The sequence below is a fragment of the Mesocricetus auratus genome, unplaced genomic scaffold (assembly GCF_017639785.1).
Source record: "Mesocricetus auratus isolate SY011 unplaced genomic scaffold, BCM_Maur_2.0 Super-Scaffold_100022, whole genome shotgun sequence".
Lineage (NCBI taxonomy): Eukaryota > Metazoa > Chordata > Mammalia > Rodentia > Cricetidae > Mesocricetus > Mesocricetus auratus.
The window spans coordinates 30,081,535-30,098,445 of NW_024429203.1; the positions used below are offsets into that span (position 1 = coordinate 30,081,535).

Genomic DNA, 16,911 nt, shown 5'->3' on the forward strand with positions numbered 1-16,911 from the left:
ACACACACACACAATATACATGTGTGTATAATAGATCAAAAATTATTTCTTGTTTTATAATTCCTTGAACACAATGGATCTTCTCCACTGATAAGTCTTTCTGGGCTGTAGCCAGGCAGGTTCTGCAATCATTTTTCTCATTTATCACAATAAAAATTTCAGGGTCTGTATATTTATTTCCTATAATTGCAGATTTTAACCTTTTTTTTTACGAATGTGTTTGCTTTTCTGGATTTCTTTTCCTTCTTTTATTTCTCTTTAGTACTTTGAGCCATTGTAAGTCTCTGGTGGGACAATCTAAATTTAGTATTAATACATGCTGGCATTTGCAAATTCCCTGCCCTGTCCCTGTAAATGCTCATTTGAGTTCATGCTCAGTGGCATTAATTAATGTGGGGGCCCCCAGAACGTTCGAGTTCTCCCTCTGATGTGGGTTTTTGCACGAGACACCCTTTGGATCAATTTTATGCTAAGGTCTCATTTTAGAGTTTGTACCTTGAGAGGAGTAAATATTGAACCACACACCCCCTGGTAGAATGACACAGGGAGTCTGAAAGGTTTCATATCCTCCTCGTGGAACTTAAATCATGATCTCTTGAGGCACGTATCTTTGTGCTTTGCCCTTTCTCCACTTTTGGCATCTGTTCTTGCTTTTTTATGCTTAGCCATGTATTAAAAACATCTTAAAAATATACTCTCCCAGCATTTCTATGGGTTTGGAGCAGGCCCTGGGATTTCCCACTGTGGAGGACACTGTGATGCATGGCCCAGAAACCCCTCACTGAAGGGTTTGTTGACCCAGCTGCTGGTAGTGCTGGCTGTAGATAGGTTCAGCTGTCAACCCTTCAGAGTCTGCTCAGCTGTGGAGATCTTCCTCCTCCAAGGTCATGTCCCTTTCTTTCCCTGGGCAGTCCACATCCAACAAATGATTAATGTAAGAGTACAAAGCCCTTACTATCTTAGTCCACTTGGGGCGTTTTGAGAATCCAGTCTAATTCTGCAAACTGCGGTGAGTTCAGACAAGGCACTCACTGATCTGCCCCCTGATCCACTTCTCTCTGCCTCTCCTGATCCCACAGCATTGATTCCAAGGGCACTCCTGATGGACGAACTACTCTGTGCCACATGCTTCCTGGACATTTGTGGCATCATACCAGTCCCCCCTGCATCATCCTCTGTCTCATATTTTAGGATGTACAGGAAGTGTTTGGTTTTGATGTTGAGTTGAACATCTGCCAAGTCAGTCTCCTCAGTCTACCATTGTGGGGAAGGTCTCCTTTTGCAAGACCTCACCCATTTCCTGAGTTTAACATGTTGACACTTGGTTCCAAATATTAAGGTCATTTAACATTGTTTTGCTTTCTCCTTTTTATTAAGAAATTTTATACAACATACTCTGATGTTCTTCCCCTTCTCCAACTCCTCCCATATCTTCCCCCTCTCCTTCTCTCTATTCATCCAACTTTATGCCTCCCCCCCATTTTTTTATAAATTTGGTTTCTTCTCTCTCCTAACTTTGTGACATTTTGAAATTTGACATGTATATTGTTCTTCAAATTGATTAAAATATCTGATAGAGAACATTAAGATCTTTCCTGGTAATTCCACTGTCCAGATTGAATTTTAAATAGCTGAGAATCTCTACTCATTTTACTGTTTTAGAAGGGGGCACCAGGAGTGGCTTTACCCAAATAAATGAGCTCATGAAATTAAGATTTACTGTTTATGAGAATCCCCTCATTTAATACCTTTATCCAAAAATTAAATCCAGGCATAGTGGATTTAGTCCATCAGTTCTGGGAGGCTGAATCATAGTGGAGCATTTACCTAGCATGTACAAAAAGCCCTGCATTCTAATTCCAGTACCCCTTCCTTGAAGTTATCATAGAGAGGGAGAAGGAGGGGGAGAAGGGGGAAGGAGACCAGCAGGATGGAGGGAGGGAAGGAAGGAGGGACACAGGGAGATGGAGTGTATGTATATGAACTTAGTGTATGTTATTCCCAGCGAATATAAATGACTCTTGATAATAACTTTATTCATCCCTAAATGCTGTAAGAGCAAAAAATGTTAGCTGATATTATTAACAATTATAGGATGAAAAAATGTTTCATTTGTCCTACTCTGAAAATTAACCACATATACAATTCTAGTGAATAAATACTACTTCCGTTTTCAGTTTCTTATTTTATGTGGATTTGTATCCTCACTTTATGCAAAACCTAAGCACAAATTTATAATTATATAAAGACTAGATTATTTAGAAACTAGGATGCCCAGATGTCAAAATGTATAGTTTTATTTATGAATATATTTTTTTCCTCAGCGTGGAGCAGAACGTTTCAGTAATGGGGCAGTGTCCACTTGTCCTCACTGTAAGGAGCCTTGCTTGCTCTTCAGCTCTTAGGTTTACAAAGTGTCCTGAAGAGGAAAGAGGGATCAGGGGATGATCTTGCTGCCTGGTGTAGTGATGATTATTGTGTAGAGCCCATGGACTGTGGTCAAGGGACCTCGTGTGTGGGGTGTGTGTGTATGTATATGCATATGCTCATGAAGTGTCCACAGGTGCATTTGTGCTGGTCCATGTGTGTTTGGAGGGAGGCCAGAAGTCAATGCCAGATGTCTTCCTGAGGTTGCTCTCCACCTTATTCCTTTCTTTCTTTCTTTCTTTCTTTCTTTCTTTCTTTCTTTCTTTCTTTCTTTCTTTCTTTCTTTCGTTTTGAGACAGGGTCTTTCATTGAACCTGGATTACAGATTTGGATAGCCTGGCTGGACAGCAAGACACAGAGATCCTCTTGCCTCTCCATCCTCAACACTAGGCACATGCATCTTCACCCTTCCCTATGGGTGCCAGAGATCTGATCCTGGTCCTCATGCTGTGTGCCGCTCTACCCACTAAGCCCTCTTCCCATCCAGAGGCCTCATTCGATTATTCCATGAGTTTGTGTAAGCACCATCACTGGATCCCTCAGATGGGGGTATAAGAAACTAGTTTCCTCCCTCAGCCCCTGGACTTCTGCAGTTCCCCCATTAATGGGTTCTACGTCACCTGACAACTAGACCCCGTACAGGAGTCAGTATAGCTCCTTGTTCCAGCTGACCCATGACATACTCTCTTCCTTCCAAGTAGGAAGTAGTGTAGTCAGTTGAGGGTGGCCCCTTCTCTCTTCCATCTTACAAGGAAGCTTCCAGGCTCAGCTTTTCAGAACCTGTTGTCCCCAGCCTTCCGGGGATGCTCAGCAATCTTTGAGTAGTGTCTGGGCATCTCTGCTCTCACTTGATCAAAGGTGAAGAGAGAATCCTTCCCACCACTGCCTCCCAAAAGTTGGTGGAGGGAGGCAAACAGAACACCTTGATAGCTCCCTGGAACAGTTTGCAATCCACAAGAGAATAAAGCTATATAGGTACTAAATGTAGGAAAAAGGTGTAATATTACATTGAAGTAATGTATATTTAATGACAGAATAAAATGTCAAAATGACATATAAAGGTAATTAATACACTAATATAGTAAAAAATTAGTATAACAGATGATGCCATTATTACTGATGGTTTTGAAAGTACCTTACCTGAAATTACAATTGAAAAAACACAAAGGCTTTCTCTAAACAATTCTTTAACCAAAAATTAGTAAAAAGTTAAAAATTTACGATATGCCCATATATGTGACAAAATATTGCTCAAGTATAGAAATTCAATAATGTGAAGTTTCATTGCAAAACTGACATAAAATTATGTTCTTACTGACAGTAAAATTGTTTATTGAAAGGAATTTATAGATGTGTACCATTGCAATTTTATGTCTTTATAGACGGAAACAGCACCAAAGTCATCACTGACTGCTCTGTCATGAAATTACCTTTTTATTTTTTATGTTACTGCCTTGTGCTTCTCTGTATTTTACATTTTCCTCATGAACATATAAAGCAATAAATGAAAAGTGATGTGAATCCTTATTTTTGCTGTTATTTTCAGATTAGGCTGCCTTGGGGGCTTTCAGTGAGCAACACAAATCCTCTTCCAGTCCATCACTAGTTAATGAGGTGTAGGAATGGAGGGTGGTTAAAAACAAGCAAGGGAAAGGGAGGCTGGCTGAGGGAGAAGATAGTAAGGGTTACATGAGGAAAGTGTTTTAAAGGGGGCTGTGTGGCTTCCCACTGCGATTCTGCAAACTGCTGTATGTTTGAGTTCCCCAAGAGAGCCCGGCTGCTTAGCAACTACCACATAAAGTCATCTTTCTCTTCTTAAAAAAAATCCAGGCTACGCATGACTTAAATGAAGATGTTCTAGTTCACTGGAGCCTGGAGAGCAATTTTCTTGTAGCTGTCTTTGGCATTTGTGCCAGGCACATCAGAAAATAGAATGAAGATGTTGTATACGCCCTGTGTGTTCATCTCCAACATGTGGCAGAGAGCAACGAAAGGAACAGCTGTTCTCCCCAGGACTTACTTCTTCTCTCCTGCAGCAGGAAGCCTTCTTAATAGAGAAAATGCCACGCAGAAGGACAGTCTTAGACTTGGTGACCCTGGCCAATTTTTCATTGTGACAGCCAAGAGTAGAGCGAGAGTGAAAGAAGAGAGGCAGGCAAAGGAGTAACACTAGGGTTTATAACAAGACAACCCACCCCGCCCAGATAATTTTCTTTCTTCACAGGGAATCATTATAGAAACTTTTTCAAAGCAAGCCCCAAATAGTGTCTTCACTGTACAATACTCATCTAACCCTATTGGCTAGATATATCCAATAGAAATATTCATGGCCCCAGAACCTTCCCAGTCTTCATATCTGCTCTGTGTGTGCATACCCACATATATTGTGTTTTTTATTTCTTATTTTCATTTATGTGTGTGGTATGCATGCATGTATGCATGTGTGCATGTTATATGTATGCATGTACATGTAGAGGTTTGAGGTTGGTGCAGAATTCATCCTTAGCTGCTCTTCTACATTGCTTGTTGAGGGAGGGTCTTTCTTTTTCTGAACTATTTTTCTATTTGAGTTTCATACATTTTTGTAATAAATTTTAATTATTTTATACCCATCCTTTTTTCTCATCCCCATTCCTTTCTCGGGAGAGTCCTTCTTCTCAATCAGGGTCCTTCTTGTTTGCATGTCTGTTTAATGTGTGGCCCACTTGGTTCAATTAGGTTTTCTTACATGAGCACATATGGGAGGTATTCACGGGATCAAGGGCAACTTATCAGTGGCTTCTGGAGAAAGTGATCCTTTCAATCAGACCCATAGCTCTGCCTTCTAAAGCTGGGATTACAGGGAAGCTGCCTTCTCCACCTGGTGTGTATGTAGCAGTGATTGTGCCTGATGTTCCCTTTGGAGGGCAACATATTTCCAAGGCTGTTCTATATGATTTTAAAAGTAGTTCACAGTAATGGGTAGTCAGTGTCTCTACTTTCAAAATGTGCAAACACGAAAGAAACCCATGGAGAACTGCTTCCCAATAGTCATTTGTGTTAGCTGTATTTGGATATTAGTGTTTAAAAGTGACCTGAGGGCTGGAGGGTTAGCTTAGTGAGAAAAGTTGACAAGCATGAAGACTTGAGTTCCAATCCCCAGCAGTCACACAAATGTTACACATATAGGTGTGTGCCTGTAAACCCTAGTACTGGGGAGTGGAGACAGGTCAAATCTAGGAGTTCACTGGTCAGATGTTCTACCTCAATGGCAAGCTCTAGGGTCAGTGAGATATCTTACTTCAATAAGTAAAGTGGAGAGCTAAAGGGAAGGTACCTAAAAATCAGACTCTGGTCTCCATATTCATAGGTGAGTGTGTCTACATACATATGCACATACTTGTACACATATGCACACCATACACACACACACACACACACACACACACACACACACACACACACACACACCCCACTGGTCACAAAGAAGTTAGTGAACATCATTTTTTAAAAATGAATGTTGAGGGCTGGCATATGGCTGGCAGAATTTTTACCTAGTGTCCATGAGGCCCTGTCATCAGTCACCACTACCACAAAATCCAAACCTAAACCCAGTGAAAATTGAAGTGGGTTGCTTTTAAAGAACCTTATAAAATTTCCAGATTCCTGCACATTTTCCATGTTACTTATTTCTGTTTCATCTTCTCTGCTACTTGGGGCTTGTGTAGTAACACACAGATAAACAGATTTCAGTTAGGAAAGGGGAAAAGAAACAATGGGTTTCTCTACCAGTATCACTGAAGCACTTAGCAAGTCAACCTTCTCTCCAGGAGTTTGCACATGGGCCTGGTGCTCTTGGCTGGGCATTGGCAGGATTGTCAGTGAGAAAATATGAATACCCAATAGCTAGTCTGTTAAATCAGCAGCATCTCCTATGTGTAAATCACCTAATACTGAAATAAAAGCAGACAAAGGAAAGTTTCATGGATTTTCTTAAGAAATGTATTCATTCAACTGGAGTTCCTTACTTGCAACAAGATTAATCAAGAATGTAATGCTGAAATTTGCCACACACAAATTTCATGAAGGGACATTTAGCATTTACTCTGCCTTATTATAGATGATCTTGGTAAAATCTTTTAAAAATATATTCCAGGATTAATCAATGGTGACTGTACTGGCAGATATCCTTAGACATGGGATTTGGATGTTCCTTCAGATGCATAGTTCGTGAGATTAGTGAAGCTGGTAATCTTTATTAAGTACCCAAGTTTGAGTAAAAATACTGTCAATGTAAATTCCATCCATCTTTATCAGTCAACATGGACCATGGGTCACAATGCTGCTTAAGAAAAGGAGAATAACCGGCTTGGTCCAAGGCCATAAGTGCCATTACATAATTATACTGAAAGTGTCTGACATTACAAGGTGAGACTATGCAACATTTATTTCTTATGCTCAAGGCACTGTGTACTATGAGTGTGTATTCTGTCCTTACTGAGGTGAGTAGAACATAGTAAGAGCTAAAAGAAAGAGGGAGAACAAGGCGATGGCAGGGACAGTTCAAAGCATAGCTATTTATTCGCTAGTCATTAATTTAGGTTTCTTGTGTCTTAATGATTAAGAAAGAAAGAAAGGACTAATCTTTCAGAACTCACAAAACTGACATATGTAAAATGTATAACATAGTGTTCAACATCCAGTGTCTTGTGTCAGCATTAACTTTAGCCCTTAAAATTACTGGACTGATATTCAGCAGTCTTCAAATAGACCTGAAATGTTGCACATGAGGTACTCTTAGCAACAAAGGTTAGTTCTAGAAATCAGAAGGAGTTCTGGTCTTGATCATGAATCAACCAGGAAATGCTAGTGTTGTATCTCAGAATAGTTAGCCTTATAGCTTAGAAAATGATTTTATATAGGTGGTGTCCTCAGCACTAGGGCACTGATGTCAGTTTGTTGAGAGCCACCAATAGCCTTGGCAATAACCTGAGATGTTTGAGAATTCCAGAAAAGAGAAATATTAGTATGGGTTGGTACAATTGGAAGAGGCCCCATGGAGGAGCTGACATTTACTATAGGGCTAAAGAAATGATGACAATTTGATTAAGTGGAAGCCTCTGGTTCAACTGTACTGTGTATGCCTTCTTGTTCCTGCTTGACTGGTCATATATTCCCACTTCACTAGTGATGTGCCTTACAACACATTTGCTTCCTTTCCAGATGAAGCTGCTTAATCTAAGATTTAAATCATTTTCATCCATAATGGACAGATATAAATATAAACATGTTTGTGTACATTTGATGATAGCAAAAGTGTTTAGGAAGGAGTTAAATGCTCTGTCTATACAATTCCAGCCAAAAATGTCTACCGTGTGTTCCTAGTTTAGAATTTGCTGCCCACAAAATGTCCTTTAAATATGAATTTATTTGATGTTAACATGTTTGATTAAATTTATTGCATTTCATAAATATTTATTGAGTACTTGGTGTATGCCAGAATCTTTCTTAGATGCATCAGGCACTGTCCTGTCACAAAGGAACTTGCTGTTTTGGAAGTTATATAGAGCCTTATAAACAATGACAGTTAGGTTTGAAACATATGAGAATTGGCTATAGCAGACCTGGGCAGCCTACCCAGAATATGCTTTTTGAACTGAGCTTTTTAAGAACATAGAGAATGCTATAAATAGGAAGACACAAGGACATTCCAGTGGTGGAGAAAACAGCAAATATCTTAAGTCAAGGACCTTCTTGTGATAACAGAATTCTCTGAGCAGGTTCAAGTATAAATGCTTAATATGAAGAGAACAGAAACGGATGCTGGTGGGATGGCAAAGGGAAAGATGGAGAATGATGAGGCAGAGAAGTGGTAGGGTATTAAATGCCAATGTTTTTTCTTTGCACAAAGATGTAAAAAAATGCCCCATTAGTTGTGATGAGCCTGAGACTAGTAAACTGGTCTAGCATTTTTCTAGCATTGCTGTAACAAAGTTTCATAGACTTACTGACTTAAACAACAGAAAGGTGTTTCCTCACAGTTCAAGAGGCTATCAATCCAAGACCAAAGTGTTGACAAAGTAGGTCTCTCTTCAGATCATCACCTGTGGATAGCCTTCATCTTTCTCAGCCTTGATTATCTATGTTCACATTTCTTTTTCCTGAAAAGATATAAGTTATAATGGATTAAGGTCTACCATAATGACTTCATCAAAACAAAATTCTATCTTTGAAGGCATATCTAAATATACATGTAAGCAAATTACAGAGGTTAGAATGGCAATACTCCATGAGAAGTATAAGTGAGTCTGTAATATGAAATATAGTTTATTCATGCTTATTAGAACCTGGGTCTTTGTAACTTGCCCATCAATCCAGAAGTGTATTAATAATGTTGCCTGGTGATATGGCTAAGCCTTTCACCTTCTTTCAAAGTGTCTTTCAGCCCTTCATTGAAGAGTTTTCCCTGATTAAGTGAAAACCACAGGACTCTTTTTCTATAGTTGTAAATCATGGACTGAAACTCTAACATGATGGCAGATATGAGCTCTAAAGACTTGCTTACTCCTTCATGTCTTGCAAGTCTGCACTCAAGCACAGCTTCCTTGTGAACTCACCTGGTGGGAAGATCTCATCCCTTTCCAAGAATCATTATTCTACACTTGTGCTTTTTATGGAATTTAATTCATTAAGGATCTTGAGCCTTCATAGCTCTTGAATAAACTTAAAGACATGTTGCCTCATATCTCCTATCATTTAGTAGCCACGTCACATTTTTGCACTTTTGTCCCATATTACTTGATGTGTTACACTTTTAGTATATGATAAACATGGTATAAGGTTGGATTCAGCATTGAACTGGAGATGTTGATGTCCTAGGGTCATCTTTGTAACCATGTTCTATGTTTCATCTTGTGTTAAATTTAAGTAACTCTCATCTTTTATGGAGCATGAGACCTCAGCAGGGAAACTACAGAACCCAGTTTAAATTCTGGGATGGAGATAAGTACCCTAAAGACAGTTATTTTTGATGGTGTGTATAACAGAATAGAGTTTTCCTGAATGTGGCCTGTGCAGAGATGATGGCTAATGCAAGCAGAGGCAGGCCAACAGAAAGCAGTTTTATAGGACTCAAACAAAGTTCCAACATTTTTCTACTGATACCACAGTGATTCTTGTTCTTTTAAAAAAATCAATTGAAAATAAACACAGTTCACTGTGTCCTTGCTGTTTCTCCTGAGTCACAGTGATATTCAGTCTGCGGAGGGAGGATTCCTGTTGGGGAGAGAGTGTGGGAAAGAAAATTCTCAAAGGCCTCCTCTTACCAATTCAGGTTCCTTATACCAAGTAGAAAGGGGCAGTAGTGGGGGTGAGGGGTGGATGGACCTATGTATGTTCAGCACTATTATAATGAAGAGAAATAGAATTCTTCTAAAAGCCTTATTGTAATTGCTGGTGTGTTTTTATCATTATAGTTTCCTTAGGTGCTTAATAGTGATCATCTGTTATTCTGAATTCCTGAAATTATTTGAAGATAAAACAGGGACTTACTTAAAGGAAAATAGAGAGTTAATGAACTTTGGTATAAGTGCTTGCTCTACATGCAAACATGGAAATTTTTGCTTCAGGATGCTCAATCTGCTGTTGCTGAGACCTTTAAGGCTTTGTTTCCTTAGCTTTGGTTCAGTTTTGATGACATTTTGTTTTCAGGGTAATTCCCTGGGTGGCTCCAGGGTAGGGCTAGGAGCCAAGAGTTTGTTGATCTTTCAGCCAGTGGAGAGAAACTCCAGGATTCCTCCACAGGACACACTGGGATTAGTGCAGAGTACAGACAAAACAGGATATTACTTTCTGATTTAGTTACATGTGAGAATTTCCCAGAGGGCTCTCACATTGCTTTCTCCTAAGTAATCTGCATGGCAAAGTAGCCCCAGAACATCCCCAGGACCTCTCTGCATATTAGCATGAGTGGGTGTTTCACAAATAAAAAAAAAGCTATGGAAGTTTCTGGAAGGAGCAATGATGAAAACATGTATTCATGAAACGCATTTGAGCACAGCTTTGAGTGGAATGGTGTAAATTCAGAGAGGCAAGCCATTTCTTTGACCACGGAGGAAGAAGTATTATCAGCTCATAGTAAAGGAAAATGGACCACATGGTTTCAAATACATTGCCAGGGGTTTGGGCACCATGCTTCTCTTATCCATTATGATAGACTTGGACTGTCTCAGTTACTTTATTGTTTCTGCTATAAAGCACCATGAACAAAAATGATTTAGAGAAGGGAGGGTTTATGTCAGCTCACAGTTTGAGTTTAAGGATTTTCTTAGGGAAGTTACAGTGGTCAGAGTTTGAAGCAGCTGGCCATATTGCTTCCACAGTCAAGAAAAAGTGCAACAAATATCATGCTCAACTAGCTTCCTTCCTATGCATTTTAGAACCCATGCCCATGGAAACAGTGTCACCCTCCTTTAGGGTGGGTCTTCCCATCTCCATTAACTAAAGGTGATCCCTCATAGGCCTGCCGACTGGCCAAGACAATACCTCACATGTCCCCTTTCCCAGGCAACTTAAGATCTCATCAAGTTAGGAATTGATATTGACCGATCACACAGTCTGAGCCTGATTGATTTCAGTGGTGTCCCTGATTCACAATGTTGTTGAATTTACAATGGTGCAAAAGTATTCTGTAGAAATTGTACTTTGAATTTTAAGCTTTTCCCAGGTTGCTTGGGTGTGGCATTGTCCTGCCTCACCACGCTTGGCAGTACTGCTGTGGAGTATTAAAGATATGTTAACATTTGTTTATGCTGAGGAGCATTTGCTTAAATGATGCAAAGGCCCATTGCATTCTTTTATATTGCATTTCTTTAACTCTGTAAAGCTGTGTTACTTTGGCTGTCTAAAACACCTGATTGGTCTAGTAAAGTGCTGAATGGTAAATAGCAAGGCAGGAGAAAGGATAGGCGGGCTGGCAGACAGAATAAATTAAGGAGACAAAGAGGAAAGGAGGAGCAAGAGAATAAGGAGAGGACACTAGGGGCAAACCACACAGCCACACAGTCAGCCATGGAGTAAGAGTGAAAGTAAGATACACAGAAGTAAGGAAAGGAAAAACTCCAGAGGCAAACGGTAGATGGGATAATTTAAGTTAGGGAAAACCAGCTAGAAACAAGCCAAGCTAAGGCCAGACATTCATAAGGAAGAATAAGATTCCATGTTACTTATTTGGGAGCTGGGTGGTAGACCCCCTAAGAGTAAAGAGCCAAAAAAGTAAACAGTAACAACCACCAACCACAGTGGCAGTGGAATGCAACTCAACAACCACACAGTCACAATAACTGCTGCTATTTGGTATACTGTGTACCATCATACAATCACCCCTTTATTAAAAAGCATGCTCTGCAAGGTGAGTTTCCCCAATGTAGGATAGGCGTTTTGAACACAGTTAAAGTAGGCTATATTGTTTGGCTAAATCAAGTGTATTAAGTTTATGTAGAGTATGTTCTTGTGTGTGAGTGTATATGTTGGAATATTCCTCAGCCACAGAAAGAATGATAACATTAGATTATGCTATGCTAATTGAAATAAGTACACCATCAAAACAAAACAACTGTGAGATCTGACTTATCAGTAAATAAAGATATCAAAACACAGCTCAAAAAATAGAATGGGAGGTGGTAAATTGGGTGAGCACATTTTGGGAATCTAAAGTTGAACATGTGCAGTCATGTATGCATTAGTCAATTTGATTGTAACAATCATTATCTAGGCTATATAGAGTTGTTTTATCGTACACTTTGAATATATACCATGATTAACATAATCCGAATATTTTAAGATTTAAAAAAGATATTGGATGCTAATCTGTTGACTGTAGGATAGAACTCTGGTCCTTCTTATCTTTTGAGTAGATAGCCTCCTGCTTTATCCTGGTCTCTTGTGTAACACAGGCTGCAGTCACACCATGGCTTCCATGTTATCTGAACTCTCTCCATTAATACATAGAGCTTCGATTATACAACTATTTCTAAAATGTTTTCCATCTGACAGTTTTCCTATTCTTGAGTGTTTATTCAAATTAAGCTCTTCTGAAAGGCCCTCTCTGTCTCCTTAGGCCAAAGGAGTGACACATAGTGGCCACTCAGTATGCTATAGGTGTAATTATCAAGCAAGTGGTCCTTTTCTCTCTCTGAATTCCCAGAAGCACACTGCTTGTCAGAGCCTCAGGCTCTGTTGCTCTCGTTTTCAGATTTTTTCTCCTTTACTCTCCTGCATTGTACATTATCTGCCTAGCAGAGTCTCTGAAAAACCATTTGTTATGTGAGCAATATTTACACCCAGATGTCTAGAGGTTCCAGAAGAAGTCACAAAGATGAATTATAGCAAAATAGAGACGGGATGCTGGAGAATGGAGCACCTGCTGTCTCTGAAGGATAGTGTCTACTCCCCCATGAGCAATCATTTTGTGGTAGGAAAATATAGACTAAAAATAGGAAAGAAGCTATAAGCCTGAATTTTTGTGTGAACTCTGAATTTTTAAATATTGGCAACCAATACGAATTTTTAAAACTACTGTGTGGGCCAAGAGAAATATGTCTGATGGCTGTCAGTTTTCATCTTGCTAGTGGCTCAGGTAACAGATGTGTACTGGATAGCTTTTATTTCTTGTGGGGCCAGGTGGCCCTTGTAGGACTTCTGCTGACACCCAGAAAAAGGTGCCCCTCTATACTCTGTAGAGGAAACTGCAATCATCTACATCTTTTGCCAGGAACCTTAAACTGCTGACAAGATGCTCCTTCCCAGGACTCCTGGTTTGTGTCAGAGATTGGTTTCAGTGCTATTCAAAGCTGAGAGTGGCATCCATTTCCTGCACGCGTCTATTTGGAAATCAGGACAAATCCATTTCAGGTAAGGACCATGATGAAAAATAATGTAAAGGAGACTAAGAAGAGGCCTTATCTAAGATAGCGCCAAGTTTAAGAGAGGGTTTATTGACTGTAGGAATGGGTGAGGCCTGGAGGGGAGAGTAAGGGTATATTTCTCTGTGCAAGATTTTCAACAGGATAGCTTCCACTGAAAAAGTGTGGATGCTTCCAGAACCAGAACATTGATTAGAATATCCCAAAATTCTTAAAAAACCACCTACCTTAATCATAATTATTAATGGAACATTTGAAAAAAAAACAAGAACAAGCTAAGTAGAAGGGACCATGTTAACCTTCTAAGTATTAATGCTTATAGAGTTATGCTTGGGTCCTCACATCAAGCTTTCTGTGAGTACCACTTTCTTCCCTTTGGTCTTCCAAGTATATGCATAAGTAATGATTGTAGTAAGAGCATTCTTGTTGTAGTGATGGGTCATTTGATGACAACCAATGGTCAGCTCCTTTAGGGAGCATGTCTGAAAAGAATATTCACCCCAAATGAAGTGTGATGTAAATGGATTAGTAATCATAGCAAAACAAATTCTAACTTCTCCTAACTATGACATGCCATAATTAGGAATAAATATACATGCCTGAGCACCCTCCACTAAGTAAAGATTCCATGGTTTGTTGTGCTGTGACAGCTCATTAGTTAGGGTAATTAGGCTAGGATTTCTGTCTCTAGCATTTCCCTGGCACAGTGGGAATAAAGCAAAATAGTGGCTGGAAGTAGGAGTGGGGGGCATGAAGCCCTCAGATATGTTCATGCCTGGAGGCAATTGTGGGTCTGCAACATTAATTAGAGAGGAACCCCAAATCTCAGCTATAGGGGAAAATCATGTTAATACTGACAGGTGATGAGTCATCCTCCAGTTTGAATAAAGCTCATTAATAGAAAGTGCCTGAGGGTCATTTGACATGGTTGGAAGCATGTGTGTGTGTGTGTGTGTGTGTGTATGTGTGTGTATATCTGTCTGTCTTTCTGTCTGTCTGTCTTTGTGTCTGTGTCTCTGTGTACCATTTGTCTTCAGTATCATCTCAACTGATGCTTAGCATGGTTTCAGATACTGCCTGCCCCACTTGTTGCTTGTGAATACAATCCAGTGAGAAAACAAAAGAGGCTTGGATGAGCTTCCTGAGAACAAAAATGGACATGCTATTGCTTGTTTTTCAGAATTATGAGTTCTAAAAACATGGCGGAAAAGAAATCAGTCAGCAGTGTGCCTGATCCAGAGCAGGAATTCAAGGGTGTGGCTAGAGGTACTCTAGAGGTAGCATGTTTGAAAACCTAAATGGGCTTGGGTTTTAACTGGAGTTTTGACACCCTATGGTTTGGACTCTCCTCACTTAACCCTACCCATCTGTAGAACTGTAGAATGAGTTATCCGTGAAGGATGGCTGACATCTTCAAGAGAGTGCTCACAAGGTTCCCATCACAGGATCCAAGTATGACTTCTGCCACTCGAAATACTTAAATACAACCTAAACTAACTCTCACAGCCAAACTAACACCATTCTTTCCATTCTCCTTTCTGCATCACCTTGAGTACATTTATGTAGAATTTGGTCTGGCTAGCTATTCGTTACTCTGGAAAGTATCTAGATAATTAACTTGTGGAAAGATTTACTTTATGGTTTCTGTGGTCACTGTTGTTACCCTGTCAGCAATGTCTCTAATGTTTATAAATTCTGAGGAATAAGCAATACTATGTTTATTCTAAAGATCATGATGGGGAAGGTGTTGTGGAACAAATATACTTACCTCATTAACCTCACAACCTGTTTAGATCCATCAGTGGTTTTCCAAGTCTGAGGACCTAAGTTCTATTCCTGGAACCTACAGGGTAGAAGGCCTTTCCTTTTGCATATACACATACTCTCTCTCTCTCTCTCTCTCTCTCTCTCTCTCTCTCTCTCTCTGTCTCTGTCTCTGTCTCTGTCTCTCTCTCACATACACACATGTGCACTCACACAAATGCACATATTACTCATACACTGTAAAAATTATTTTAAAATGAATCTATTCACCAGAAGGACATATAGGACTCACTGTTATGGCTATGGTTTAGAAAGGGATACCGAATAAAATCAGCCAAATAAAGGTGGGTAGGGCAGACTCAGAGGGTTACAATGTTTCTGTTGTCCTCCATCATGAGTTAGTCTACAAAAGTTGCCACAAAATCCCGAGTTTGATTCTCACCTTATTACCTAACCATGATGGCTTGATTGTTTGTCCAAGCAGTTGAACTCAGCTTTCATGTTGACTGATACTACATGTCAGTTGACTCCAACTTAAGCCATAAACAGCAACATGAGTGAACTTAACCACCCCCCCCCAGAGATTCGGCTTTTATGTAGTGAAACTTTTAAAATTAGATTTATTTATATCATTTTATGTATGAGTGTTTTGTCTACATGTATGTATGAGTACCACAGATAGGCTTTGTGTCCTATGGAGGTGGTAAGAGGGCATTAGATCCCTTGGAACTAGAGTTAAGGATGGTTGTAAACCATCATGTGGATACTGCAGATCAAGTCTGTGTCCTCTGCAAGAGCAGAAAGTACTCTTAACCACTGAATCATTTCTCTATCCCTCAGTGAAACTTTTAAAAAGTAGTAGCTTACTGTATTCATAGTGTTCCTTCCTACAATTTGAATTAAATTTAATATAAAAATATGCTTTATTTTCTGAGAAAACACAAGATTTGTAATCATGCCAATAGAGTTAAAGTAAGTCCCACGGATACCTTGATGTCATCTGCCTGACCTGGGTTGGGATCACCAATAAGCTGGGCATGGTGGTAGCAACACTCCGGGGCCTGCTACATGCACTCTGTCATGGGTCTTCTGACAAAACCCATTTGTGAGGGACACATGTGGGAGCCAAGTGCTCTGACCACAGACAACAGCTAGCACACTGCTGTCTCTTCCCTGCTCTTATGTGAGATGACTTATTTCTTCCAAACTGCTGTATCTGACAAGGAGACAGCCATAAGTAGTCCACACAGTGTTAGGGGCATAAACTAGAGAAAATATTTTAATTTGTTTTGGAAATGCAACATGGGCTAAATCACAAGCCAATCAAAACCTTTGTGTGACCTGCCTTGGAGCCACACTCTATCTGGATGCCTGTGCTTGGTGCTTCTTCCTTATTAGACCAGCATTTCTCAGAGACTTATCTACAATCTCAGAAATGAGCAAGGACATTAAACATGATAAACGCATTCCCAGGAGACCATATATCTAAGAGACTCCACAATATACAGTTCCAAATATATTTGTGATTACCTAGTGGAACTTTATTTGAACTGTGAGACTGGCTAGCAGGATGAGTTAGCCCCCTCCCCTTGTTTTTGAAATATTGCCATCCCAACTCTTGGTAAAAGGAAACTGAGACTGTGTGGGCTCGTGTGCAGATAGACTCGAGTGTGGTGTCCTGGAGAGAGGGCAGGAGTTCAAGCTCTTCTGTGCTATGAACCAGCTGTATAACTCAGAACCAGAACTTAACTCTTCTGGGTTTCCGTAGACTAATCTGAGGACAGATAATAGCACAGGTTCATGAGGGGACACAATGAAT

The 16,911-nt window shown here is 39.9% G+C and overlaps 2 long non-coding RNA genes across 3 annotated transcripts in view; one reads left to right on the plus strand and one right to left on the minus strand.

The window, feature by feature from the left end:
* Positions 1–16,911, plus strand: part of LOC121133530 — a 301,793-nt gene that overhangs the window by 31,696 nt on the left and 253,186 nt on the right. For both annotated transcript variants that reach the window (XR_005870398.1, XR_005870399.1), the window contains exon 2: positions 13,178–13,317. This is a non-coding gene — a long non-coding RNA (uncharacterized LOC121133530). The remainder of the gene's footprint in view (positions 1–13,177; positions 13,318–16,911) is intronic.
* Positions 1–16,911, minus strand: part of LOC121133532 — a 60,212-nt gene that overhangs the window by 24,300 nt on the left and 19,001 nt on the right. The window contains exon 3 of the long non-coding RNA XR_005870400.1: positions 8,415–8,567. This is a non-coding gene — a long non-coding RNA (uncharacterized LOC121133532). The remainder of the gene's footprint in view (positions 1–8,414; positions 8,568–16,911) is intronic.